This window comes from Sander lucioperca, chromosome 12 (genome assembly GCF_008315115.2).
Source record: "Sander lucioperca isolate FBNREF2018 chromosome 12, SLUC_FBN_1.2, whole genome shotgun sequence".
Lineage (NCBI taxonomy): Eukaryota > Metazoa > Chordata > Actinopteri > Perciformes > Percidae > Sander > Sander lucioperca.
In genome coordinates, this window is record NC_050184.1 from 7,820,831 (window position 1) to 7,843,899 (window position 23,069).

Here is a 23,069-nt window from a genome sequence, read left to right on the forward strand (position 1 = left end):
GGATTCTTAATATTACCTTGCAGAACCAGCTATCTCCCAAGATCAAAGGCTTTGCCCTCAATTTTAAATGGCTTTTCAGACCTATGTTGGGCTGCCTCTGACGCAGATGTGTGCTGTGTCCATAGCTACATTATTTAGTGAAGGGAAAGTCGTGACCCTTGGATGTGACTCGAGATGAAAATGCTTTAAATCATTGTCTCATGTATATGTATATGTGCGAACATGCATGTGGAGTCACCACTGTCTCCATTTCTGTAACCTGCAACAAGTGAACTGCACCACAGATTACTGTTCTGACCTGTTCTGACCTTGTCTTTATGCTGCCCAAAATTAACTTGGAAAATCGACTTTGTATTTAACTGTCAAGTGCAGCGCAGTACCCTTGGTAACAGCAGGTCATACCAAAGTTAAGTCTTTAGAAAAGTAAATCAATCTAATGACCTCAGGAGGTGCAGTGTAGATGTGATTGTAAAGGTCCACCAGAGCCCTCATGATACAATATCATCATAATACTTATGTCACTTTTTCCCCCCCACTTCAAATTTTTCCTAATTTCAAATTATGTCCCCAAAAGGAAACTTTGTCAACAACAGATGTTCATCTCACTTCAATTTTATTGCTGCAAAATGGGATTGTCAAGCAGACAAACTGACCAACACATACTGTATATAATAACAGATCGATACTTGGTGTCTGTGTATCGATACAGTATTGCCACGGAAAGTGTCGCAATACTATGCTGTATTGATTTTTTCCCCCACCCCTATTATGAATGAGGTGGCTCATTACAATAGCTCTTTGCTCTTTTTTTGCCCCTGCGCAGTGGGAGTCATGTTTCACACAGTTACTTTATACTTACATACTTTATTGGCCTGAATATAAGATGATGCTTATTACAAGACAACACCCTCGCTTTTGGAATACATGTTTTTGGATGAAGTCTTTTAGAAGATAAGAAACCCTCTGATTAAAACATGGTCATAATACAGTCTTAAAAAGTCTAAAATTTCAAAATCAAAATTTTTAAAAAGTCTTAAATTTGCTAAAGTTTTGTGTTCTAGGTCTTAAATAATTTGAAACCGGTCTTAATTTTTTTACGTCCATGTAACGCTACCTCTAATGCTCATTGAAATGCTACCGCAGCACTTTAGGATGTTTTTGTTTTTGATTCCATTGTAGTTTTTTCACTAGTCCAAATATAATTCACTGTATTATGACTACAAATGAGACCAACATGCAGCTTATATTGTAGCCAATAGGCTTTTGTGTTATTGATGTGAGTGGAGAATTGCTAGTTTAGTGATACTTGGCTTGAAAAAAGTGAATTTAGGGCTTGGTTAAAGCCAGTTGCTGACAACATATGACAGTTACTGCTTCTTATGCAAGAAAGCAATTAAACTGGGAACGTTGGGTGTACGGGCGCTGGAGTCTCATGCAAAAAGTGAGAAACATCTAACTGCTGTGAAGGGTCTCCAGCAAACGACAGCCATCAGCCAGTTGTGCCAAGTATCTGGCTGCTCCAGCCCCGGCCCCAGCACTACCTCCACACTGCCAAGGCCAGACCCACACAGCAGCTCTGCATCTCCCGTAAGTGACCTCTGTGTCGCTTTTTAGCTCAGAGCCAACACAAGAGCAGAGGTGCTCTGGGTCCTCTACATGGTGACTAGACACCAGTCCTTTGATGCAAATGAGGAAATGGGGGAATTGTTTCAGACAATGTTTCTGGACTCTTACATCTGATGGTTTTTTTTGTTTCTTTTGTGATATAGGTCTTAAATTTCATTCATAATGGTTAAAAAAAAAGGTCTTAAAAGAACTGCAGAAACCCTGACTACAGTTCCCATAATTTGGGGGCCTTGAGGGTTGTAAACAGCAAGTATAATGTTGCCTTGTAGTTAGTGAGTTTGCTTTGGGGTTACAACTTCAGAGCCTTTTGGCCTATATTTTTTTTACATTTTGGCACCAATAAAAGTATGCCAAATTAACTATTAGCAGTCAAAACTCAAAAACGGGATGATTCTAAGGTACATCAGAGTAAATGATATCCTCGGAAAGTGTAAGGTGACACATTGAATCTCAAAATATATGCAACTGTGCATTCAGATTTGCCTGAGTGAAGGGCCATTCACATTGTACGCGGCATGCGCTGCGCTCGCCGCTAGGTTGTCCTATTCCCAACTATATTTGTTGTGCTTGCCGCCGGGCTCAGCGCAAATTTACGTCATACATGCGCCAGTATTTGAATGCACGTCACGTCTGCGTTCGGTGTTTACATCGGACGTGCAGTAGGCTACATGCGACATTGTGGATACACAGTAGTGATTTGGTGGAGACGATGTTTCTGTCTTTGAAACAAAAGAAAACCTTGGAACTTGCCCTGGTTGTGAGGAGAAGACGGAGGAAGGCAACAGGAAGAAGGGTGTGGGTGCACGAGACCCTCGGGTCCAGAGAGCAGTTGGGGGCTGGTGAAGGAGCTCCGCTTTCACTGTGACCGGTTCCAGGGGTACTTTCAGCTCAACAGGGAGCAATTTGACAGTCTGCTGACGAGAGTCGGGCCTACGATTACCCGGATGCAACAACATTCCGAAAGCCCATTTCTACAACGGAGCGTCTGGCTATTTGTCTGTCCCTGACGTGTGGCTCCAGACAAGACAGTATGGAAAAGTACTTCCAAGTCTGCCTCTGCACCACTTTTTTGTCTCCTCTCCTTTATGTACCTGTCCCTTAGGTTCTTCCACCTTTTCTTACACTCCTCCTCTAAATAGATGAAGACGTGTGGATTATTTTCATTTCTAAATAAAATGTTGCATTTCAACACTATGTGTCATTGCATGTTTATATACTTAAGAGGTCTGCAGTCATTTCAGTTGGGTATAATAAAGCTAAGATATGAGCCTACATTCATACATGCATCATTCATTCTCTGGAAAACACTTTGTTTAATGCATATGTGCAATTAATTCCTCCAAAACTGGAGCTTACACACTTGGAAATGGGTAGTTATTCTGTGTAAAGGCCATATACCTACCTATATCTACATATGTGAACTTCAATGAAAATGAACATGACTTGTGTCAATCAGTCCAGACATATTTTACATCATATAAACATACAAATACAATATTATTATTGTGTAATAACAACCGAGTATAAATTGTAATTTCCCCATTGGGGATCAATAAAGAGTATAAATTATAATTTTTTTTATAAAAAATACAAATATATCCTACAAATACCTGTATGGAGCTGTATAATCAACTTGGTATTTGGTTTTCGCAGCTCACAACAGTAGGCTACAGTTCTTCTCAGTTGCTTTGGTGCATTTCTCAGATGACAATGTGTAACTTTGTCACATAGGGAATAGTGCTCCCTTTCATGTGCATTGTTCATTGGACTATACTTATAGAGTGAACTGTTAAATATGGACAACAACACAAAGCAGACAGTCAGTTTGATTCATTGTTACTTGCTTTGGACATAAACAAAAGATTTCCAGCAAGATACACAATTTTTCAGGTCAGTCACTATGCGGTGCAGTTTACACCAATTGTTTTAAGAAATGCACTCACTGTTGTGCAAATGCAATTATGATTTGACAAATGCACCAAAGTAACTGAGAAAAAATGTAACATAGGATTGTATTTCAGTGGAGACATATGTTGATTTCACATAGCTAAAACCAACCTGAATGATTTAAATTAAGAGGCTACAATAACCTACACAGCTGGCATGCTTATTATTGTGAAATATGCTTCCACAGCATAGTTTTGCGTCCGAGGTCTCTGTACGAGCTCAAAGTTGTGTTGTAGGCTATACAGCTCTGGGAGGTCGCTGGCGGCCAAAATCAACCTCTCGTCCATGTTCCGTTTGTGGATCCACGTGTGTTCGGTGTAGTATTGCCAACTTGGTGACTTTCTAGCTATAGTTATTTTTGATTTAAGATTTTTTTTTTTAAGCACTTAGTGACCCATGTAGAACCTTGTTGGTGACTTTGTATCACTTTCACACTACAAAAACATTTAAAACACGTTTCAGAGCGAGTCATACTCTTCTGAAGGCGCTTTGCTATACAGTGGCTTTACTAAAATGCTCCGCATCACCAATGTTGTAAAGAAAAACATTTTATAGTCTGCCTAACATGGTTAATAAACCAACACTGTTTTTATATTCATGCCGATAACAAACTGCGCTAAAATGCGCTCGATACAGACCAAATGAATGAGGAAATGAAAGAGCGCTGTGTCAGAGGGAGGAGACCGAGGTTGAGTTCACAGGCTCAGTTACCATAGTAACTGACTCTGAGGTTAAGTTCCCTCTCTTTCTGAAACAGAAAACCCAGAGTTTCCCTCATCTCAGGGTTAACAAACTCAGAGTTTTCACTAAACCCGCTTTCTGAAATGGGGCCCAGATCTTACTGCACTCTTTTAAACACAATAGGAATTGTTTAGCCTGAAGCTGCTCATTTCATGTGGGTCTTAATGAAAATAAAACCAGAGTGGGAGCCCCGCTTTGGACTGTGCTGCTGATTGACAGATGATAAAACATTTTGAAATATGTGGTTATGGTGTGGAGGGGGTTGTCACGTTGCCGACACATATCACTTTAGTAAACATGGCTAGGCTAGTCAACAGGAATCCATGTTTGGAAAGCACTGATGCGGTCATCAAAGCCCTCCTTTCACTTTGGTTTCTTCTCTCGTGAATGAGGTTTAAAGGAATCAATAAATAGAGACTGAACTCAACAATGCACGGCTGAACTGTGTTTAGTTTTGGAATAATCACTTTTTCAATGAATCATAATGAAAAAAATAATTAAGTGTTGTATTATCTTTGGAATCATTAACATGTTGTGCTCAAGCATGAATTGAGGCCAGCCCTCTCCATTTCAACAGTTTTGAAGAATTTATCTGTGGAGTGCAGCTGTGAGAAAAGCTTATTGGATCTCGTGGAAGCCTTGAGATAAGAATACCCAGTGCAACACTCGGACCGTGGGTTATAATTGTGGTAAATGAATTTAAATTCTTTCATTATTGGGTGGATTGAGTTCTTTTCCAATGCAATCTGTCTTTGTGTTGAAAGACCAAGCGCTGTGTTGAAGGCACTCAGGAGCACACAGGAAATAAGTATTTTATCACACAAATAAAGGAATACTTTAAAATGTAAAACTAAAAGAAAGAAAAGAAACCTAAAATTAAACATTTTAACAGCACTCCTTGTATTATACTCACGGCAAGTAAGCTTATGATTACTAAAATAAAACCTATTGGCATGTTTTATAGTCTTCAGCCATAAATAAATAAAAAAAAATCTTGCCAGTGGGGCAACTTAATATGAATTCCATTCCTCACACTGGCCCTCATTTACAAAACGAACGTACGACAAAGCAAGCGTAAAACCGGTGTCTGGTCATTTCCACGCAAAGCTCAGCATTTATCAAAAGTTTATCTGCATAAACTCCGCTACTGTGCGTTTATTTAAATATAGGTACACCATGTAGGCCTAAGAGATTGCAAAATACGCCTGTATATTACTAATAGGACTATAGCGTACATATGTCAAGGATGTATCAATTAAATAAACTTCAGCTGGAGTCCGATTTACTCGGGCAAAACTGTTGACTGCATCATTGATCTTTCCATTCCGCATGTCAGGTTTCTGTCAGGAAAATGCGAGGCTTTGACTCCAATGCAGAGGTAATTTATTAAACAAAAACAGTCTTACAAAATAAGGTGTCCTCAAGAAGGCAGGCAGGCAGGCACAAACGAAGAATAACCAAAAGACGACAGGGAACCAATCACCAGGAAGAGCGCCACAGGGACAACCAACAAATGACAATAATCCAACATGAGACAAGGAAAGCACAGAGACTGAATACACAGGGTAACGAGGTAACAAGGGACAGGTGACACAAGGCAAATACATTAGGGCTGGGCAGAACAATAAAAAAAGGTGGGAAAACACAAGGCAGGAAGTAAAACAAGACATGACAAGACCGGAAAACAAGACTACCAAAATAAAACAGGAAACAGAAACATACACAACCATGACACCGCATTCTTTCTACAGCCTTTAATACCAGTTTTCAGGCTGCCAAATAGTACATGTTAGTGCAAATGAACCTGAGATATCAGGCTTTCAATCTTCACCTCTAAAAAGTGCCGCTTCTCAGCCGGATTACGTCTCGCCATGTCGTAAATTGTAGGGGTGAGGCCTCAAAACCGAGAATATATTGGGGCGTGATATTTAAATTACGATCGTTTCCTTTATCACTGTACGACCATTCTTACGCTCTGATTGGTGTGATATGAACATTTCATGAATCACACGTGAAGCCTGTCGTAAGATGATTTCTGCGCTCATATCTGCACTGGTTTCTACGTTAGGTTGATAAATGAGGGCCATTATGTCCATCCACACAAAAACACAGAGTATATCTTCATAGAAGATGAGGAAATCTAATTAAATTACCCTGTGTGGTACTTACTCTGCTCATCCAATCATACACAGATCTAAGACACTGTACGGCTCATGTCTCTAATGCAGATACTTCTTAATTGCGAGACTCCAAGGTCAAGGGTGGTACGCTGAATGGTGGTATTATCCTCATGGCAAATCAGCCATCCATCCGAAAATGAAATGAAACAACTGTAGCTTGTGGAATGCACTCTAGTATAGTCTTAGTGCAAAAACAGATGCTTATAATATCTCATTTCTACTGTTTGATTCCCATAACACATTTTTGACGCACAGTTATAATCATACAGCACTCTCAGAAACATTAAGTTTGTGTGCCTGCTGCCTTGCACATATTTCTCTTTCAAGCCTCACCCTCCCAAATATGACATAACACTATAACACTCAAGGCAACAGCAAAAAGCTGCCCACTCCAAACAGGTAAATGGTTGCCTTATAAAAGTGGTCCAAGCTCTTCTGTTTTCGTTTTCTCTTCTTTTTGTCATCTTCTGTCTTTTACTATGCTTTGGAAACATTCTGTTAGTATTAAGCCTAATGTGGAGGGATATCAGTCTTGTCTTTGATCTTGGGCAGTGATTACAGACTGTAAAAGTAGACAGGATAGATCTCCTTGTGGTTAAATACCAGAGTAAATGGGATTAGGTTTTGGTTTCCCATGAGGCATACTGAGCCTGAGCCAAAGCTGACAAACTCAGGATGAACACAGTGCTTCCCAAGTAATAGATAACAGCACCTTTCCTTTGCTCCTAGTGCCACTGTATTTGCATATCTATCTCTTTCTGATTTCATTGAGGCATTTTCCAATGACTTGCCTGGACAGTAGACTGGATTTTGGATAAAGTACACTTGCCATTGACAATTGATTTCTGAAACCCTGGGCGGAACAATGAATTCAAATATTTTATTGAAGGAATTTAGTGAGAGCTGCTGCCAGGTGCTTCTGATGTTTCCACTGGCCTAACTATTAAACCTGTTTGAGTTGTGACTCAATCTGATCTTTTTTTTAATTCATTTTTTATAATTTGTAGTTTATTAATGTTTGACTCACTCGGATCTTTAACCCAACTCTTTAAATTAACTCATGAATCGCGAGTCTCTAGTATCATTAACTCGGATCAGTTGAGTCCTACTACAGTTCAATCTAAAATGATATAGCGCCACACACAAACCTCTTGCAATATTAGCTACTACTAGTCCTAGCCATCTTAGCTGCCAAAAGCTTTATAACTTACAATTTTGTAGGCAACAACAACCCCACAAGTCAATTCAAGTGACTTGAGTGAGCAGAGAGACAGTCCGAGACAGGTTATAGGAACATCCCGACCCGCAGACTCAGAGCCGGAAACATTGTAAGCTCGCAGACCACTCGAGAACTCATGAGCCCTCGACAACCCACGAGTTCTCAATGACTCACGAGTCCTCAATGACCCGCGAGCTCCTGCAAATCAAAAGCGGCACTTTTTAGAGGTGGAGATTGAAACCCTGATATCTCAGGTTCATTTGCACTAACGTGTACTATTTGGCAGCCTGAAAACTGGTATTAAAGGTTGTAGAAAGAATACAGAATGGAAAGAGATCAATGATGCAGTCAACAGTGTTGCCGTAGTAAATCGGACTCCAGCTGAAGTTTATTTAATTGATACATCCTTGACATGTGTATGCTCTAGTCCTAATAGTAATATACAGGCTTATATTGCAATCTCTTAGGCCTACATGGTGTACCTATATTTAAATAAACACACAGTAGTGGAGTTTATGCAGTGTCTTTTATTTTACTCTTGTTTTTTTCATGAGTCAGAGCCAGGCAACCGTGAGCTGTGAGGGAGAGCGTGTGTCTCCGCCCCCCATGCTGGACCATCATCCCAACCCTATCTCCTGACAGCACAGGGGCTGGAAAAACAAGCCAAAATATGTCGGTCAATGGCAGAAATAAATCCTTCACTTGTGGCCATTAACGACACTTTAAAAGAGAAACGAAAACCTGAAGAATAAATAAAAATGTTCTGCATCGCCATGTTTCCTAGTATTGAGTATCATTGCCAAACATAACACTATACCTTTTAAAAGTGAGGAATAATATCCTGTCTCCTTCGTATAGCCTCCAGTTGGGGCTGTGCTGGACACTGCTCTGTGGGCATCGGTTCATCTGGCTCCATCACTACATTTATGGTACCGTGTTTATGGTACCGGCTGAATCAGCCGGCTACATTGTCATGAGTGGATCAGTAGCAGACGAGCGAGTTAAATCTCTCCTCGAGCTCAGGGTAAAGCAAATCCACAACAAAAGCCATTCTTTCACTTCTGAAATAACATACAATGTTCTGCACGTAGCCTAGCTAGGCCTACTGTAGGTTTGGTGTAGAAATGTAGTATGTTAAAATGCAATTAGGTCAAACAGACAGTCCGAAACATTGCAAGCTTGCCTCGGCCTGCCTATAGATCAATACTGACTCAAGTGACTCGCACAACCCGGATCAGTTTAGTGAGTGACTCAGAATAACCCGAATCCTTAAAAGGAATCGAGTTTGCCAGGCCTACTAACATTTTAGTTCAGTGAACTTTGGGTGTTACCCAGCTAGTTTCATGCCAAAATAGGATATCCAATGTGTAATACATTGGGTACACTGACAGCAAAAATACAATGACCTATGCAAAATCAGGAATCATAAAGAACCATAGCAGTGTTTCAGAATTCAAGAGTTTGTATGTATGTATCAGTGTTGTTTAGTTTTCCAAGTTTATCAAGCTGCAGGTTTTTATTAGAGATGAGCCGATACCATTATTGGTATCGGCTCTGATACTGCCTAAAATGCTGGTATCGGGAAGTACTGGAGTTAATGCACCAATCCGATACCCCGTAAATAAAGCCCTAAAGAAAATCTACGTTAAAGTAGTTTATTTATGTTCTTTTTCTGTTATAACTGACTGTCAAACTGGATAATAAAAGAAAGTTCTGGGGCATTCATTGTTTATGTTTGTTCATGTTTCACAAAGAGTTTAACCTGAGCCAGGCCAGAACAAAGATAGAAACCATATCACATCCATACAGGGATAGTAGTATACAGCTGTTAAAACATAATAAAATATATGACACACTGGTATCGGATCAGTACTAAATCGATTTAAAAAAAAGAAAGAAAAAATGTTCTTTTAACCAATGATTCACCTAAATAGTTTCTGTTTCTACGGTACCGCTGACGCCAATTACATCATATCCGTTTCCAGCACAACAGACCAAAAGCAGAAAATGCAGAAAATACATGTTATGTACTTCTTTACAAATTAAATAAATGTCAGACTGACTGACATGTGACATTAGTTTTTAGAAATGTCTCATGATATATTGTCTCTAGAAGTGTATTCAACTTTTGATTTTGTTAAAGAAGGAAAAGAAAATTGCAATACTCAATACTATGGAATCGCAATACTTCTAGAATCGCAATGAATGAAAATCGCAATACAAATCAAATCGGCACTCATGTATCTGGAAAGAATCGAATCGGGACAAAGGCATATCGTCCCAGCCCTACAGTCTGATAAATCTGTCTTTTTCTTGGCTTGTGTGGAAAATTAGTGTGAGTTCACCAACAAAGCTTTGGCAGTGTTTGGTGTTTGACTGTTGGACAGTGTCATCGTTGTCTGTTAGCTAAAGCATAAAAGTCATGCTAGCCTCATGTTAGCGTTTAAACTATGCACGGTCTCCAGGCTTCTGGGAACAACAGACTGATAACAACATTCTTCTATCGCAGCACCACCGCACACCACCATCTGCAAGTAAAACAGAAACGTCTCGGCCTGCCAATTCATTAACTAAATACTGACATTGCCACCAGGTGGAACAGCGCATATGACATGGTGGAGAGGTTTGTAGAGCAAAAATCTGCCATTTGTGCCACCTTGCTGTCTCCTGAGGTGAGAAGAAACAGAGGTCCCAACCAAACAGAAGTGTTAAATGAGGACGCTTTTGAAGGTTTTAAAGCCAATGAAGGATGCCACTACATTGATGTCAAAGGAGAGCAATCCAACTATTGTCTCGGTGTTACACTAAATGCACCACTCCTCCAGAACATGACAGACAAGGGACTGCCTTTTTTCACAGAGAGGGAGAGATTGGAGATCTACAGAGGAGTGTGAGGCTGCATCTTAGTTTTTTTTTTTACCATTTTCATGTAAAACTTGTCAATTGAAATGTAAGAAGAAGCTTATTTATATATTAAGAAAACTTATCAACTTGTAAAAATTTGTGCATTTGAATTGTTGACAGGTAAATTGTTATTGAATCGTGATTTCATTTGATTTCATTATGATCCCCATTAGCTGATGCAGAACATCAGCTACTCTTCCTGGGCTCCATATAAAACATTACAACAGATAAAGACGTTTTCAGACAAAACAACCACCACGTGAGGCGTGTGAAGATTCACACCTCTAAGCCCTGCTGCCATGTTCATATGTGGCAAGTCTGCGTCATTCTCTCGCTCCCTTCCAATCACTCACATATGGCGTTTTCCCATTACATGGTACCTGCTCGACTCGCCTCGACTCTACTCGCCTTTTTTGTTTTTCCATTATGAAAAAAGTACCTGGTACTAGCTAACAGGTAGTTTTTTTAGTATCACCTCCATCACACCTTCGACGTTCTGTGTGTGTGTCGCGTTAGGTCACATCAGTTTCCTGCGACGTCGCTATGACGACCAGCCACGTTCGCCTCACACATGAGGCGGTACTAAATCTGCAATGGAAAATGGAGGATGGGGCACCGTGGCCGAGCTGAGCAGAGCTGGTACTATCAGTGGGTAAGCGCCAATACGCACATGAAATGTCCCTGTCTTTCTCCAGTACTATTTCTTCACTTTCTGTTTCAGGGTCATCAGCGCTGGCTGTTTTTCTGTATTTTTTTTGCTGACTGTCTGGGCACGCTTGGGCATCTTTCAATTTAGCTCCTTCTGATAACTCAGCCTCCTCCAATAGATAAATATTAAATTAGAACAAATTACTTTTCACTTCTCAACAGGCAATTGTGTCCCTGAGGCCTTTAGCATCAGCTAAACAAGCACTTGTGCAAACATTGCTAAATGCACCACATTTCTTTCACTGAATCTGCATTTTTGAATATTACTTACTAATGTGGAGGATAGGATTTTAGATGAGCTTTTTAAATTAAGAGAATGTGCTTTGCTGGAATGCTTTTACTTTCACATAAGTGTCTCATACATATACAGTATACTGAAATCGTCTTCTTGCAAATCCTTTTCATGTTTGTTTTTAGCACAGATTCTAGGTTCCAGAGAAGGTTGTAATCCTGTAAGCCTGTTTGAGTGTGTAACATTATTAGTATAACATGGTTTGGATGGCAAAAGACAAGTGAGTTTGATTGGGTGTCGCTCCCGGGGGAACACTTTTGGATGAAGGTAATATTGTGCAGCATCTCAATATCTGGCACAAGTTAGATGGTTTGTGTGATAGGGACGTGCTGCCATGCTGCTGCAGATGGCTCATATCTATCTGTATAGCAGCAGCAAAACCTCAGCGTGGAGCAGTGAGAGCAATATCCTGAAGCAAGTATGCAATTTGCTCTAGCACTGTTGTTAAAGCTTCAGTGCATAACATTTTGATATTATTGAACGTCCGTTACATTCAAGCCATTGCCAAATGAGTTGCTACAAAGCTAATTAAGACTATCAGCTCCACACAACTCTCTCTGTATTTCTCAGTATGGCAGTGTTCAGAAGATTGTGTCGTCCGGCGACTTTCCCACCCAGAAACTCGAGTGAAGATAATTACCTTTTCTGAAGAGTCCACGATCACGGAAGGATTGTATCATGTGGATTACGTTACATGTCATTTAGCTGACGCTTTTATCCAAAGCGACTTACAATTGCTACATACGTCAGAGGCCGCACGCCTCTGGAGCAACTATGGGTTAAGTGTCTTGCTCAGGGACACATTAGTTGATGTATCGCAGTGGGAATTGAACCCAGATCTCCCACACCAAAGGCATGTGTCATATCCACTGCGCCATCACCACCCATGGACGTGCTGACAGTGTTGTTGTCATTACTTAGAATTCCTTATGGGGGCGACAGAAACGCACTGTAGCTTTAAACAAATCTTAATAATGTGGATATACCTATCTGTCTGCCGGCCTATCTGTTTATCTGGCATAGTATTGGTCCATTTATTTCTTTTCCTGAATTCTTATTAAACCCGCTTGCTATCTTTTTGTTTAATATATATTGATGATACTCTAGTATAGTAAAGTATTTATTACTGTCACTGTACAGTGTGTATGTGAGTGTATGTTTATATACTGAATAAACACACATACCCCTGTTGTAGTAATCAGTAATCAGTAAATCAGGTTAAATAATGTGCAGCGTGAGTCAACCCCAAATAACATATATACAGTACAGTACTTTACAAAAGTAAAACCAACGGCATGCATTCATGGTACTAGAGGATTTTGGGTCTAAAGCATCCACAAAGTAATAAAGCATGTGTTACAGTTAGGGAAGAATTAAAGGAAACCAGTGTTAACTATCGGTAGGAAACTGAAGGTAAACCCAAATCAATGATTCTTAGTGTTAAAAGAACACCACACAACTTCTCGTTGATGCTGCCATCATCAGTGTTCTCCTAAAATTGGGCTCCACATGATAAAATACTCCTACGGGTCATTTTGGAAAGAACCAAACTAAATAATTCCTTGTGTAGTTTGTAGGACTCCTGTTTTGGCACTGAAGGTAAACATGGGTTGTTATAAGCTCTTTGACCAATGCTGTCATTTTTCTGGAGAGGGCAGTCTCTTGTTGGCACAATGCATTTGCAAATTCAACTCCAAAACCTCTATGCCTGACACCTTTATAGATTTGAAAATAAATATAATAGCTGTTTATGTAATTTTGCTTGAAGTATGCAAATCTTTTAGTAATTTTGAAGGATGAAAAATCCACAGTGAGAGTGCCGACCTGGAGAGAATTGGGTAATGTTGCTCAGCGCTGCAGAATCTGTCCTCCGACATTTAGCTGCAGTGTCACCTCTCTGTGAAGACATCACCATTCATTATCAAATAAGGGTTAGCTAGCGGTCTCCTGTGGTTTGCATATGGATATTAATGGCTTGCAGTAATTTACATTTCAATTCCAGACACTATATGAGAAATTAGTCGGACACAAACCATGAGCTGGTGAATTGTGCAGTAAAATGATTGACATTTTTCGATTAATACTGGAAGATGAATTTAATATGTTTTGTGCATTAATTAACTGGAGAAAATGGAAATGACCCTAGCTAAAATAGAATTAGCATGATCTATGCACGGTTCTGCTCGGGTGGATTACCTAGCTACAACCAGGAGAGGAGAAAGAATGCAGAGTCATTTTTGATTGATGTTGATTCATATTCATTTTGATGAAAAGGTCTGATAACTTCTATCAGACTGAGCTCCTGCCAAATAAAAAAAAAAAAAAAAAGGTCAAGAGTTTCTATGCCTGAAATCCTCCCTTTGTTTGCAAAGGTCAGATGATCACAGTATGTAAACAGCAGTGTTATAATGGAAGAACCTGCCTCTCCTTTGATGCATCACACACAGCTGTGTGTTGAGGGTATTTCCTGGCTCAGAATGAGCCTTTGGGGGGACACATATTAGGTGGGGGGTCTCGGGGTCCTCCCTCAGGACATTTTGAGTGTCAAAGACTTCATTTCCTGCATTCTGATACATTTGTAGGCACCGATTTATGGTGAAAACGTCTTTATTTATGTCAAGGAAAAGACAAAATTCTGGTGACAGGTAACAATTCAAAATATAAAATATAATGGAAAATAATGCAGTAAGGGGGCTTTCCCATCCGGGATCTATGCCTACTACACTTGACCCCAAAGTCCAGTTTGTTTAATTAATATGAACAGGGCTTGATGGTAACTTTTTCCCAAGGAGCACTTTTATTTTTTTTTGCTCCTAAATTGAAAAATTTAGGAGTGACTTACATGAACTGCTATTACTGTTGTAGCTAATTTGTACAATAATACAATTGTGTTATGAATAGCCTATAAAACATTATGAAGTGTAATGAATTACATTCAATTGATCAATAAATGATCAGTGATGTTGAATATACAGTAGTGTAACGGACCAACACTGTCCGGCACGCAAGTGAACCGCCGATTGGCATCAGGTGTTAAAACCAATTGTACAAAAACACGGAACTGTAATACTATTGACGCGACTACGAGACGTTTTTAACCGGGTTTGGAACTGTCTCAATTTAATACTGATGTCATCAGAGGGCAGCGCAGCCCGCCAAAACAAACAGACATCAGTTGGAGCTCTCGGCCATCACCAGCGGCTTCTCGCTGCGCCACTGGTCCCCAGAGCAGCATGGTCACCGAGAGAGTCCGGTACAGCCTGAATCTGCAAACAAAGATCCAATTAGTGCTAGCGTCACAGCAGAGCTTTCAGGTCCATTCAAAACAATGCAGCTTAGCTGGCTTATCAGTGTCAGCCGCATGTGTAACATATAGCAGCTGTGGATGAGAGGGAGGCTGGCTGCTGAAAATCAGTCATTTTGGCGCTGGCTATAAACCTCTTTGGGGGGCGCCAAAACTTTCTCTATGCAGGAAAAACCCTGTGTGTGTTGTCACTTTTCAGAAAGGATGCAACATTGTTTAGGTTATATAGGCTCACTGCTTGTGTGATTTACTAATACATTTTAATATGCATTTCCTGCATATTGTTGAGAAGTTTTACCTAGACAGCAAAACATAACAAAAGTAGATACCCGTCAGATTGACAGATGATGCGATTCGACACAACATAAATGGAAATATATTAGGATCAATACTGACAAAAGAGATATGAAAGTGTCCTGACTGACAGTTATACTCTTGACATTAAAATGATATATTCTTTCTATTTATTCTTCCTGCTTTTCCCTATATCATTCATCTTGAACTATGAGATTCTGCTTCAGCACTATAAATGATGCTGACAATTTTTCTTTTGACGGAAAAGAGACTACGACACGGCGTTCTGATGTCAGAATGTGTGTCACTGTCATGAAATATTCATCCTGTTTGCCGAGAGTGTGTGTTAAGTTTAGAATATGAATAGCTTAGAGTTTTCAGCAGCACACATTGATCCAGGCTGTGTCATTAGTTGAATGACGCATCACAGAAGAGTGTCGCTGAATATTGATCATTCACTTGACTGAGCCCTGCAGAGCACACGTCACAATCTTTTCTCCTGCCTTATTGGTAAAAACAGCATTGTGTTCTACACATAATTGCTTCTTCTTTATTCAAGTTTATTTACAGCTGTCTAAATTCACAAGGAGGAAATCGTTTTGAAATATGTGTGTTTCACCATGTTTCTCTACCATGTACTGTCTGACTCAGTTTATTGAACCTTTGTGTTACTCTGTGGACACACTTATATTGACACAAGGATAGAATTGCAGTACCGCTCCTTTTCCTCTGCCTCTCTCTCCCTTAGATAATTACATTTTAGCTATCTTTGATTTCCTCTGTCCTCATTGGGATGCTCCCACGAGTTACCTTCTATCTGGCTCTGCTTTTGACACAGGTAGTAAATAACACTGAGAAAGGCCATACATCATGCTAATTCTTCCTCCAGACCTCTCATCCAGATTAATCACCATGTGTGCCTTTGAGGTCCACCTGTGAGTCTTGTCCCACTGATATAAATTAAGTAGAATTATGGGAATTATGCACAATAGCAACCTTGTGTATCTGAGTCAATCGGCAATGGATGATGTGTTGAGGCATGGCATAAAAGCCTTTTTAAAATTAACTGTGAGATCCCATTTTTAAATAACATTTTAATTCAAAGATGGATTAAGGAAATATAATTATTGATTGTTTTTTAAATGCATAATTCAAATGCATATATAATTAATCAATGTATGAATACGTTTTATCAGTTTATTAATTGATAATAACACTGAAAACTTTTGCAATTATTCTGGTGGCCTACGCCCGACTGTGAAGGCTTGACTGTAATCATCAACTCAATGCACAGTTGCATTGAGTAAGACACGCATCTAGTAAGGCATATTAATAAGATACATTTGTAAAAAAAATAATAATAATTTGACTTGTTATGAATTTTGGCTGGAGGGTGGTTTAGTCAGCAAGGAGAGTGGAGGAACCTCTGAACTGAAGTGTCCTTATGTCAGACACAGAAGCGCTGTGGACCAGGGAGCAAGCAAAAAGAAATCAATAAAATATCACATCAGATTAACTTCCATGACATGATCCTCAGATGCTGCAGTTTTCAGATGGCACCAAGGTCCTCATCTTTTTTCTCACTTTTGACTCTTGAAGTAGAGCCACACACAGACACCAACACGCACATATATACATACACACAGCTGGCGAGCTTAATGACTGACATGTTAATATTTACCTCACCTTGCGCTTCCACTTATTTCACTTCTTTAAGACTCCACCTTTCCTATTATAATTGACTTCACAGGGGGGCTCACCGTGCTCACTGAGTTGGAAAGTCATATTTGGATGCACAGCTTGCAAAATAATCCCAACCATGCAGAATTCTGGACTCGACTGGTAACAGCTGCAAGGCATCCTTAAACACTGGTGCTTCATCTCTCTATTGGCAAAACTCAGATTAGTCTCTGCAAAGAATTTTTTTAATCACACTTTTGAGCTTGTCTTTCACTACCCTTTTTTTTGCGTTTGCTTTCTAAAACCTGCTGTAGAGTGCTGGAGAATGTTGGGCCGTGTGCTGCTCTGTCAGCTCGTTCTCAAACAGAGATGACCTTTTATCTGGCTCTGCATAGACAGGAGGAATTACTTTTAGATTTGAACAGGATAGAGCTGACAAAAACAAAGCGTAAACATGTACATGAATTTATTTATTTATTTAATTTATTTAGCATTTCACACCTGGTCCAGATATTTGAGTCTGTGGAGTCATTACTGCGGTTTGTTTTCACAAAATAGAATCGCTCCAAACTTTTGATTGGTTATGAAACATGTATCCATGACAGCACTCTACGTCACCATCACATCTGTGAGTGTGTGAGTTAGTGGCTTGTCATAATGCAACAGTACCTATAAACAAGGTGCATTTTTAGTTTGATAAGGTTCATAACACATAGTTTTCCTATAAGGTGCATTTCAGCCCCCAGGGATATATTTTCTAATCTTACTGACTGAAAAAAACTCTAAGTTTTGTATTTACAAACAAGGTACAGTATTGTACATGGCAATGGATGATATTATTGTCATGTACAGTATATCAGTCATGTTCAACTACCAGTATAATAAAGAGTTGGCTTTAACATTTTAACAACAAAACAAGAAAACTCTCCAATTGGCAACAACAGACATTCATCCATGATGTCACTGTTTAACTATTGCGTAACTATTGCAATAAGGCTGCCCTTTTATTATCGTATTTTTAATGAACACAGCCCAGATTCTGTCCAGATTTTTTATTCTCATTTTCAACCCGAATCATAACAAACATTACAATCTTACAACACCACGCATCTCAAAAGGAGTCTATTAAGTCCACTGTGAGTCTGTACAGTAGAGCCGTTCAGTTATCATCGTCTCCCTTTATGTGGTACGATATTCAGTACACAGAGTGAAATTCATCAATTATATCATATTTAATGTTTTTCATCGGGCCTGTGAAAGTGTTTTTAGAAATACATATATAAAATAAGGATTCTTGTTATTGATAAACAACCTAGTGTCCTCAGTCACACCACTATGGATGTCTATCTTATGACCAAGGACACTATGGGGCACATATATTATTTTAGGAACACTTACCTCTCCCATAGAACAATGCATAAACACTTCAGCTCCTACCACACTGCTACAACAAGTGCTGGTTTTGGCTCATCCCTGCCTCTGCGGCTCAGGCTGTAATCACAAAGCACCCATAGGTGTCCACGTCCCATTGTTCTCATAATCAGCACTTAGGCTGTCGGTAAGCACTCTACACTAATTTAATACTGGAGGTAATGAGTTCATTTGCAAAGATCTGCATATTTTGAGGAGAAGTACAATGGAAAAGCTGATTCCTCATGGTGCTTTAGAGGCTTCTCTCCCCATTCCTATAATGTATTTCTGTTTCTTTTCTGTAATCACAAAGACAATGGGAGTCTGCTTAATTCTGCTGCAAATGAATCAAGTGTAAACATCATTAGGTATTGATATGAATTGCATTAATTTACAAAAAGAAGTTTAGTATGCTTCACTAGATCAACTCATTGGCACTGAGCTGAATCCAGATATGAACATTATAGGAAAATAGACTGTTAACCCGACTTTAGCCGTCTTTCCCCATCTATAGAGATGTGGTTATGGCAAATGACCAGACTGTAAACATTCACAGCAAGGAGTAGTCCTTTGACCTCAGCACTCCATATGTTACACCATATCATGATTCAAATCATGGAGTAACATGCAGAGCTGAAATCACAGATGGTACAAAACAACGGATAACATCTTCAGCCCACCAGCTGATTAAAAGCCTATTAGACTGCTGGAAGTAAAATTATAAACAGTTTTTATTCCTCACCCATACACATAGTGCACTGATCAAATTACAGTACCGATTTTGTCAGTGGTATCAAATATTCATTGCCTAAGGAGAAAACTAATGTAGGGTGCGCTATCTCTTTGGAAAAATAAAATACTTTTTTTTAAGTCCTTCTTTTTTGGTAATTGCAAGTGTGATCAATTAAGTTCACAAGTCAAAACAAATGGAAAGAATATAGACCCAATCACAATGTTTGCATCCTGTACATACACTTTAACAGCGTTGAGCAGACAGGGACAAGGAACAACTGGATATACTCTCATCTCATTCATCTAAAATGCATGTTTGATGCTTTCATACGTCAACACTTTCACAAACGGTAGTGTAAGAGCCAAATAGGGACTAGTTCATCTGAAATAATAATTTAGTTTAAAAACAGTTAAAATGGTAAAAAACTATTTCATGAAAATTCATAAGAAATGTATTGGTTTAAAATGCATGATTTAGTAATGTTTAGGTCCAATAACATTTCAGTATTTTGAGCTTCCAGTCAGATAGCACTACGTCATAGCGTAATTGATTGGATGTAGTTAGTTTTAGTTTAGAAGTTAGTTAGAGAAGTTGGAAGCAACACAGTTTTTTGACCGTGCGTACCATGTATCATTTTGTGTTTTATAAGTAAACATGCAAAAAGAAGACCATCTGGTTTGCTCGTGTTTCAAATACTGGTTGTAGTTAGACTGACTTCAAAAAAGTGGCACAGAAGAATTAGAAGCAATGAGGTGCCATTACAATAGGTTGGAGACCTAATTTACCTGTTGGGCCACAGACTAAAGAAAATGACGCCACCCAAAACTAGCATTTGACCCGCGGTGAGATGGTGCTGCTATAACGTGTATCAAAGACACTAGCAAAGCAACACAGTACATAAAATAAGTACAGCAGAAACGTCAGATAGGTCGGACCTCCGTGTTTAACTATATATCTTGCAGTTCAAAAATGATAGAAATAAACAAGGTTGCCGATTTCACATTTCCACAGTACAAATTAACGGCCAAGTTAGCTTGATGTCACAGTGATTCAGTCTATACATTATAAATTATATTCTTAGCAACAATACATTTTAATTTCACTTTAACTTTGAAATGCGCTGCTGTATATTTGGATGGCTATAAACTGCATCCAAAAAAGAGGTTTTCTGCAGTACAAAATCTCTTCCTCTCATATTGTCACAAATAAAAGAATTTATTTTCGGTATATTTTTCACCACCTTTGTTGTTGGTGAAGTGTAGGAAAGCTTGTCATCCATATGCTGTGCCTTTTAAAGGAAAGTGGTTTTGAAAGGATGCATCAAGCCAGCCAGCATCAACCCCCCCATACAGCACCTGAACAGAGCTCCTCTCAATCCTCGTCACAGAGACGACGGCTGCTGAATACTGAGCAGAGGAGACAGGAGCTGCCCCTCAACCTGAAACACACAATTATCTCTATCTCTCTCTCTCTCTCTCTCTCTCTCTCTCTCACACAAAGACATACACACATGTATGCATACACACACACGCAATTAACTTCACTAAGTGAAACAGCACACACCTACGCAGGGATTTTAGCTCTCAGAACACTAACAGCATCAGACGTTCAACCACACACTCCCTTTCGAAAAATGGACCATCTGTAAGCTCTTCAGGCCACCAGCCAGTGACATTGTTTAGGACTCATTTTAACGGCAGTCGTGAACTGCATTTTGAATCTTTGTTCAGCTATCTCCAGCATTTGGTCTTTCTTTTTTGTTCTTGTTGTTTTGCAAACATCTGTGTGTGGACGTGAAAAGAGCCACTGTGAAAGAACTAAGCCTCATTTCTCAGCTACTGTATAATGTAAACTACAGTCATCTTTGAACACATTTATTGAGGTGGTAAAAACATACTCATCATGCTAGTAAGGTTTTATTCTGATACTGTATTTTATGTGGTTGAATACTGAGTTCAAAGAAAATGCAATTCTCCATCACCAAATAGCTAGTTTGAAAGGATATTTCTTAGAGGGTCATCGTCCTCTCCTTGAGTATATTAAGTAGAGATTTTGGCTCAGATCCTAATTCAAGTCCTTTAATATTGGGTATCTGCTAGTTGGGGTGCATGATTCAGAAAATGTCACGATTCGATCCGATTTTTAAGCTCACGATTCGATTCAATATCGATTCTCGATTTAAAAAAACGATTCACAGTATGTAAATGTAGTTACTTTTCCCATGTAATTGCAGTAGTCATACAATTTAAAAGAAAAGAAACACAACAAATTAAATGTAGTTTGATATTACTTTATATGTCTTCATACAAAAATAAAAACTTTTGCAACTCAAAACTGCAAAAGTGCCAAGCTTTGGCCAGCTTTCAAATACATTTAATTCAAGTATAAAACTGTTAAATAAAAAGAGCTTTTACATTTAGCTTTAAAGTGCTGTACTCAGATCAAACAAAAAATACTGCTAAATGTGGTTTTCAGCTACCAGGTTGACAGTTGAAATGTGAACTTGACTGGGCACATTGAACTTCCTAAAATTAGACCCTTTCTTTTTAGAAATGTGGCAACTACAGTCCATTCAACAGAACTTTTGTGATGTGTCGGAATCACATAATGGATACACATTTAGGTGTGTGTGTGTGTGTGTGTGTAACCAGTTCATAGTCCATCACTGGCTGGAATCTGTACATTCTTTTGCAGAAACAGAAGCTTGGTCTACGTGTTTTGGAGTGAGCATGCTCCGCTGTGCAGTTACGATGTCTCCGGCAGTTGAGAACACTCTCTCTGACGCAACGGTGGGAGTTTAGAGCATTGAAAGAGAGTGCGTTGGTTGACTGGCACGGTACATAAGGTTGTTGTTCATCCACGTCTTTAATGTTAATCTCTGGGTGATGCCGTACCATGTGAGTTCTCAAGTTTGTGGTGTTTCCAAAATACTTAACTTTCGCTTTGCATATAGAATGATTCCTATCAAGTTCCGTCTTCCCCTCGAGGTTATAAAAGCCAAAATGTGTCCAAACTCTCGCCTTCAATGAGGATGGAGCAGGTTGAATAATTCTTTTTGTGCGCAGACTAAACTACTTCTGCTGCACTCGTTCTTCTTCTGATTATGACAAGAGTGCCCAGGCATCAGTGTGAATTCGACGCAGCGCCATCTATGGGAATGGTGAGGTAATGACATTTCAGGACAAAAGTGTCAAAACGAAAAAAAATAAATAAATATGAATCGATTTTTGGAATTCTATGAATCAATTTTGAATCGGTAGAGCTTGAATCTCGATTCAAATTCGAATTGATTTTTTGCACACCCCTATCTGCTAGTCTATATCCTTTACGTTCCACTTCCGGGATAGCTCTGGTGCCACAGGAAATTCCGCCGGATGCATGTATTTTCTGTTTCCTTCTGCTTTCTTTGAGTTGAAATTTTAAAAGTCGGTGGATTTATGTGGACTATTGTTGACTGCTCCTCAGATCTCTGCAGGGTAAATTGAGACAGCTAGCTAGACTATCTGTCCAATCTGAGTTTTCTCTCGCACGACTGTTTTGCAGTGGTTCTGTGCGGAGCTTAGCGCTGCCCATGAAGATTGTGATTGGTTTAAAGAAATGCCAGTAAACCAGAGCACGTTTTTCTCCCATCCCGGAATGCTATGTGGAGTAGCCAGACCCTCCTCTGCTTCGCAGCATGTGGATGGTCTGGCAAAGTGATACTAGGGATCTGCCAATACTTATATTTACTTAAATGTTGAGGAAATATGTGTTCCTGACTCACTGAATAAACCACTGTTGTCTACTTTTTCGGACACACCGTATTTTTCACAAATAACTTGGATCTAAATACTAGAGGTCTTGGTTCAAAACTATAGGTATATGGTTGCATACTACATGAATCAAAGTTTAACTGGGAGAATGTGACTCCTGAAATTGACATGACGTGTTTCATGACTCGATTCATTAGAGGACAAACGTATCACTGTGTTGGAGTTCTTAGAAGCCAATAGGCTAGCAGGCTAAGAGGATCTTATGAGGCTCTGTAACCT

At 39.3% G+C, this 23,069-nt stretch overlaps 1 protein-coding gene and 1 long non-coding RNA gene across 3 annotated transcripts in view; one reads left to right on the top strand and one right to left on the bottom strand.

The window, feature by feature from the left end:
* Positions 1-23,069, top strand: part of kazna (kazrin, periplakin interacting protein a) — a 193,094-nt gene that overhangs the window by 39,403 nt on the left and 130,622 nt on the right. The window lies entirely within an intron of this gene.
* On the bottom strand, positions 11,147-19,240 carry LOC118496364. Its single transcript, XR_004898925.1, has 3 exons — positions 19,230-19,240; positions 13,247-13,251; positions 11,147-11,259 (listed from the first exon to the last, which is right to left on the bottom strand). It is a non-coding gene; the product is annotated as an uncharacterized LOC118496364 (long non-coding RNA).